Here is a 7355-nt window from a genome sequence, read left to right on the forward strand (position 1 = left end):
TTTCAGAGGCTAAATTCCCCCATACTCTGGCCTCTCCCATCAAATTTGAAGTGATAAAGCCTATCTTTTGTTTATCGCTCCATACTTTCGGCAAAACGTCTTCAAAATCGTTCCAAAATTCTCTGGGGTACATGTTCTTACTTGGGTCAAATTTTAAAAACTGTCTGTGGGTAACATACGCAACCTCGGTAGATTCAATTATTCCACTGGAAATTATACTACCACTATGGTTAGAAACACACTGTTCTACTTTGGTTAGTCTGCATTCATGCCCACAAAGTTGCTCATTCACACTTTCACTGAAATGGCTTATGTGAGTCTCTAAATTATTGACCTTATTTACAACTTGCTCTCCAAGTTTCTCACACCGAATTTTGGTATCATTTACTTTACATTCTAAGGCGGCATGATTAATTTCATTGGAATTCTCTACCACTTTTATGTGCTCACATACTTTATCTAATTCTGCATCAACATGGGATTTAAATTGCTGTTGATCCTCAGTAACCTGTTCGATTCGTGTCGTCAATTCACTTTGCACTTGAACAATATTTTCTGTACATTCTAGTTTAACCTGCTGTATTTCAACATTTACTTTACTACTGAGCACTGCTAAATCTTGCTTCCAACAGTCTCTGAGATCGGATATTTTGGAATCTAAATCAGCGCCCATTTTAGTCATCTCATTACTTAAATCAGATCCTAATTTAGACATTTTTGAATCCATTTTACTTGACATATTAGTTTCCATTTGTGACATATTAGTTTCCAATTTTGATATACTGGAATCCATTTTACTTGACATATTGGAATCCAACACGTTCATCTTAGTTAATAGATTCATCAGCATACTGGCGACATTATCCTTCGCCCCCTCATTTGCTGATACAATGTCCCTATTAACATTAACTACCGGCATGGGTAACTGTAACTCACTGGGCACTGACATATTTGGATCTGACTCCAAACTATAATTAACATAGGATGAATCAGTCAAACTACTACTGAAATTGGGTTGAGACACGTCTAAACTAAAATTCATGGGGTCATTTTCCCCTGTCTCCATCCCACTATCACAACTTAGTTCCGCCTTTTTGTCACTTGGTTGAAACTCAGCCATTTTTCTCAGTTTGACTCCACAAACACACAAAGTTTTCAAAAGCACTGTACTTAACTTTGTGCTTCGGCGTGCTGCGTTGCTGCTAGATGAAACTGCGGGTCCGTTCACCATACACTGCAATGCTGTACCAGTTTCCGGGCCCCCGCTCGAATCAGCGCTGCCAACTGCCACTGCTGTCGTCGCCTCTGCGTAGTCTCCGTAGCTCGTCGTCTGCCAGACGCCGTCGTAGACTGCTATTCCAATCGGCGCGTAGTCACCGAAAAATTCTTCCGTTCCGTACAACACATTACAGTTCACGGACACTTTCACTGTCCTTCCTATTCACGTGGCGATATCAATTTGTACGCTACACAGTTCCTACACATAGCGAGCACTTCTGTATTGTCCGGTAATTGTCACTACTGCTTTTTTTAAAATTCACTGGAATTTACTATTTTTATTTCCCGGCCGATGCACCACTTGCGACGGGTCAGGCTCTTATCGCGCAGTTTCCTTTCCCTGAAAGAAAATCCACCTACCTCGTTTCTTAGGTAGTTGCTGCACTCGCCTCTCCTGATAGCAGCTACTGGAAAAATTGCAGAAAAGCAGTGTTGAAGAAACTGCAATTTAATAGCCGCTCACCGGAGGCCGCGATACATGTTTGCTGAAATACAATCTATGAGCAATCTTCCTAAATAAATTGAGTTATTGGAATGGTAGTAATTGTTTACTCAAACGAGAACGCGAAGTTGGTAATTCTATTTAAGCTCTTTATTGTCTTTAAGCCTGATCATCAGCCCGCTAATCTACGTTTGAAGAAAGTTCAGTTCACAATTCTATCCACACTCAAACCCCGCCAGAATTAGCTTTCAAAGTTACGGAATTTACTTAACTGCAACACAGACGATTTTCTAACATACACGTTTGCAGTCGATGTTCAATAATAGTTCGTTTTTTAACGTTAATGCTCGCCATAAGCACTTAGTAAAAGTTTACGAAGTACCGCCACGCTTTTAATTATTAAAGTTACTCGCGTCTTTCGCGGAACGAAAAGTCACAACTCGCTCAAACTCACACTACGCGTTACTGGACTCTTCCAGTCTCAAATCGCACAGTACCGAACCGATGAAGCCGTTTTATGACTTCATTTTACACATTATTCGCGAGGACACATCAAGCATGTCTCTTCTCGATCACAGTTCCTTCGCGACTCCTCCTCCACTCGCGACTCCCTCTCCTAGTCTGCTAACCGTCCTCGCATCTCATTGGCTCACACATCACACAGCCAATCAGAATTAACTCTTTGGGTGCGCCTCGCGCCAAAATCTAGCACGCACCAGTCATGACTTCTGAATCATTTACGTCATGATTTCTTGTTACACAAAATTTACTGTATAATTTAACAAACCGAAAGGAAAACTAGACTTTACTTTATTTCCAGAAATTATTTAAATACTCGCGAACGTTCTGGCTGCTTGTACAATACCATACACTCTTGGACATCCGTCATTCACTAAGATGGGGAACCACTGGCGACTCTGTTCCCACGGTTACATCGTCTGAACACTTGCGAGTTCCAACCTAGATTTTATACACTTGCAAAGAATGGCGAATGTCCCTCTTTCATTCACTCAGGCACACTCATTCACTCTCACCTACTCATATAAAATAACTGTTCACAAAAATTCAAAACATTTATGGTTTTAACAAAGTTATAGGTGAATTTCTAAAAGTAAAATTCTCAAAATAAATACAAAAGCACGGAAGGTGATTTTGTTTCATAGTTGGATGGTCACTGAAGGTGATCTATACATAATGGTATTTATTTAGACTCGAAAATTGTAGAAATTTGCGTTTTCTGTAAGATTTTTCTAATTTCCAAAATATGCAGGTTTCAAAGCTCAAATTTGGATGACTTATTTTTATTCATAACAGAAACTAGTATATTAACTTTTAATTTCCTCAGGTTCCTCAGTTAGAAGTTATTAAAGATGAAAGTTCCACGTTATACACGCGGCTAGTTAGCGCACAGGTCTTACATTCTCACGGTACAGACATGCCATATGGTCGTGACGTCAGACGAACGGACACCGGTAATCTGCCCGCTACAGCACATATGCTAATCTGATGGCTACTTTACAGTCTGTCTACATTTCACAGTAAATATTTGATAGAAAACTGTGCGCTCGCACTAGTTGCGACGCCACAACCTGTAATACTAGAAGGCATATCATTTATATAAATAAGAAACAGCAGTGGCCCCAGCACCGACCCTTGGGGAACGCCCCATTTAACAGTGCCCCATTGGGACTGAACATCACTACCACTCTCAATATTGCGGAGAATTACCTTCTGCTTTCTGTTCTTAAAGTAAGAGGTGAACCAATTGTAAGCTACTCCCCTTACCCCATAATAGTCCAACTTATGCAGTAATATTTTGTGGTCATTATCCCTGTCTCCCATTTTATAAAGTGGCTTCACTTTAATTGGTCAAGAAACTGACCACTCCTAAAGGAAAAGTTACAGATATGGCTAAGTACTGGGCTAACATACTTGGAACAATACTTCAGTATTCTGCTAGATACCCCGTCATATCCATGAGAGTTCTTGGTCTCTAGTGATTTAATTATTAACTCAACCTCCCTCTTGTCAGTATCATGGAGGAGCATTTCAGGTAACAGTCTCGGAAAACTTTTTTCTACGAGCGCTATATGATTCCCTGTTGGAACTAGGTTTCTATTTAGTTCACCTGCTATATTCAGAAAGTGATTATTAAAAACTGTACATATATGCGACTTATCAGTAACACGGACATTCCCACTATGCACTGATTCTATATCCTCGACCTGTCTCTGCAGACCAGCCACTTCCTTTACGACTGACCATATGGTTTTCAAATGGTTCAAATGGCTCTGAGCACTATGGGACTCAACTGCTGTGGTCATTAGTCCCCTAGAACTTAGAACTACTTAAACCTAACTAACCTAAGGACATCACACACATCCATGCCCGAGGCAGGATTCGAACCTGCGACCGTAGCAATCACATGGTTCCGGACTGCGCGCCTAGAACCGCGAGACATATGGTTTTAATTTTATCCTGAGACATAGCTATTCTATCTGCATACCACATACTTTTTGCCTTCCTAATAACTTTTTTAAGCACCTTACAATACTGTTTGTAATGGGCTGCTGCATTTACACTCCTGGAAATTGAAATAAGAACACCGTGAATTCATTGTCCCAGGAAGGGGAAACTTTATTGACACATTCCTGGGGTCAGATACATCACATGATCACACTGACAGAACCACAGGCACATAGACACAGGCAACAGAGCATGCACAATGTCGGCACTAGTACAGTGTATATCCAACTTTTGCAGCAATGCAGGCTGCTTTTCTCCCATGGAGACGATCGTAGAGATGCTGGATGTAGTCCTGTGGAACGGCTTGCCATGCCATTTCCACCTGGCGCCTCAGTTGGACCAGCGTTTGTGCTGGACGTGCAGACCGCATGAGACGATGCTTCACCCAGTCCCAAATATGCTCAATGGGGGACAGATCCGGAGATCTTGCTGGCCAGGGTAGTTGACTTACACCTTCTAGAGCACGTTGGGTGGCATGGGATACATGCGGACGTGCATTGTCCTGTTGGAACAGCAAGTTCCCTTGCCGGTCTAGGAATGGTAGAACGATGGGTTCGATGACGGTTTGGATGTACCGTGCACTATTCAGTGTCCCCTCGACGATCACCAGAGGTGTACGGCCAGTGTAGGAGATCGCTCCCCACACCATGATGCCGGGTGTTGGCCCTGTGTGCCTCGGTCATATGCAGTCCTGATTGTGGCGCTCACCTGCACGGCGCCAAACACGCATACGACCATAATTGGCACCAAGGCAGAAGCGACTCTCATCGCTGAAGACGACACGTCCCCATTCGTCCCTCCACTCACGCCTGTCGCGACCCCACTGGAGGCGGGCTGCATGATGTTGGGGCGTGAGCGGGAGACGGCCTCACGGTGTGCGGGACCGTAGCCCAGCTTCATGGAGACGGTTGCGAATGGTCCTCGCCGATACCCCAGGAGCAACAGTGTCCCTAATTTGCTGGGAAGTGGCGGTGCGGTCCCCTACGGCACTGCGTAGGATCCTACGGTCTTGGCGTGCATCCGTGCGTCGCTGCGGTCCGGTCCCAGGTCGACGGGCACGCGCACCTTCCGCCGACCACTGGCAACAACATCGATGTACTGTGGAGACCTCACGCCCCACGTGTTGAGCAATTCGGCAGTACGTCCACCCGGCCTCCCGCATGCCCACTATACGCCCTCGCTCAAAGTCCGTCAACTGCACATACGGTTCACGTCCACGCTGTCGCGGCATGCTACCAGTGTTAAAGACTGCGATGGAGCTCCGTATGCCACGGCAAACTGGCTGCCACTGACGGCGGCGGTGCACAAATGCTGCGCAGCTAGCGCCATTCGGATACCTAAGAGTTGTCGAAAGAGGTTTCTTTGTTAGAGAGACTTCCCTTAAGCAAGAATACCTATCAGCTGACTTCAATCTAAGAAAGGTAAAGCTCTAACACCCACAACTACCGGAATTTTCCCATGAGTGATCCCATCACCCCCACCTATGCTGTTACCTATAAGCTTTGCCAACCTCCCCTTTCCATACCTGTTGAGGTGCAGGCCATATCTAGTGAAACACGTCCTGCTGATAGACTCCACCGACACCACTGAAATGTGTCTCATGCCTTCTGTCATCAGCGCACCCCCAAGTCTCATGTTACTACGCATGTAATCGTTTGTCTAAAGCAAGTAAAAAATTTCAGATTTCATAAACATTTCTCTGTTAGTGCTTGGTATATGGCATGAAACTCATATTTTTCTACACATCTGTATCACTGGCAAAGTTAGTTAACAGATTCATTGAAACCAAGAAATTAAAATGGCTCTAAGCACCATGGGACTTAACATTTGAGGTCATCAGTCCCCTATAACTTAGGACTGCTTGAACGAAAGTAACCTAAGGACATCACACACATCCATGCCTGAGGCACGATTCCAACCTGCGACTGGAGCGGTCGCACGGTTCCAGACTGAAGCACCTAGAACCACTGGGCCACATTGGCCGGCAAGGAATTAAAAATATTAAGATTTATGCAGTTTAAAATCGAAATCTAGATTACTATGACATCTAGTATCATGTCTGTGTACATCATGTCTTTGTGATAATGACTCCCCCAACTTCTGTTTGCTTTCAGAATAAGGCATTTTTTTTACCATACAATGGCAAAAAATTCATGTTGTAAATCACTTTGAACAGTGGCCTTTATGATTCAGTCAAGTATTCAGTATTCCTTTCATATCTCTGGTTGTCTTCTTTTTACACAAGAATACTTTTGGTTTATGGTGTAATTTCCACAGAGTAATAAAAAGCAAGAAATTTTAACAGAGGAAAGTGTAGCATGTAAGCCACTATTTTTCACTTAGAGAGGTTCCTAATTTGTAAAGGATGGAACTACTTTTAATAGTCTGCTATACATCTGCTAAGTGTGTGCCTAACATGTAAATTTGAGATCTGCAGGGTAGCACACAAGTCACTGGGCAGTTGGTTAGAAGAAACCAAAGTAACAGAAAGTACAGTAGGAAGCTTAAATACATTACGTTGTTACCACCAAATGGACAATAATCAGACCATTGAATTATTGAAAGCATGATCTGTGAGATGTGTTTACAGCTGTAGTTGTCCGAATTGTCACGATGTTAACAAAAGAAGAAAGGATTTTCAAGTTTATAAAAGTTGTTAATGAATGTGGAAGACACTTTAGATCAAAACCATCACATAGAAAATCAGTGTATGGCATGTGAGGTAGACTTGAATGATAAGGGTATGTTATGGATGTACCGAGATCTGGCTGCCCAACTACACTATGACTATGGGAGTGGTGAAGAAGAAGCAGGAAAACAGTCCTCCCTTATGCCCATTTCAGCACCACGCAAATGGGTGGTGGTAGAATTGGCCACCCAAAACGTTTTGACTTACTACTGAACCTTTTGTCACTGAGTACTGTTTAATTTTTCGCCATTAAAGCTTTCTATCTTTTTTCATTAACATATTATTTCAGTTTTTTATTCATGTATAATATTGCTTTTTTGGTTCATTATTGTTTTCTTTTGTCAGAACCATGCACAATTTAGTGGCTGGTGGGCCATTAGGATTATATCTTATGCCTATGCAATGTCTAGATAGCAAGCA

Source organism: Schistocerca gregaria, chromosome 9, assembly GCF_023897955.1.
Source record: "Schistocerca gregaria isolate iqSchGreg1 chromosome 9, iqSchGreg1.2, whole genome shotgun sequence".
NCBI classification, from domain to species: Eukaryota; Metazoa; Arthropoda; class Insecta; order Orthoptera; family Acrididae; genus Schistocerca; species Schistocerca gregaria.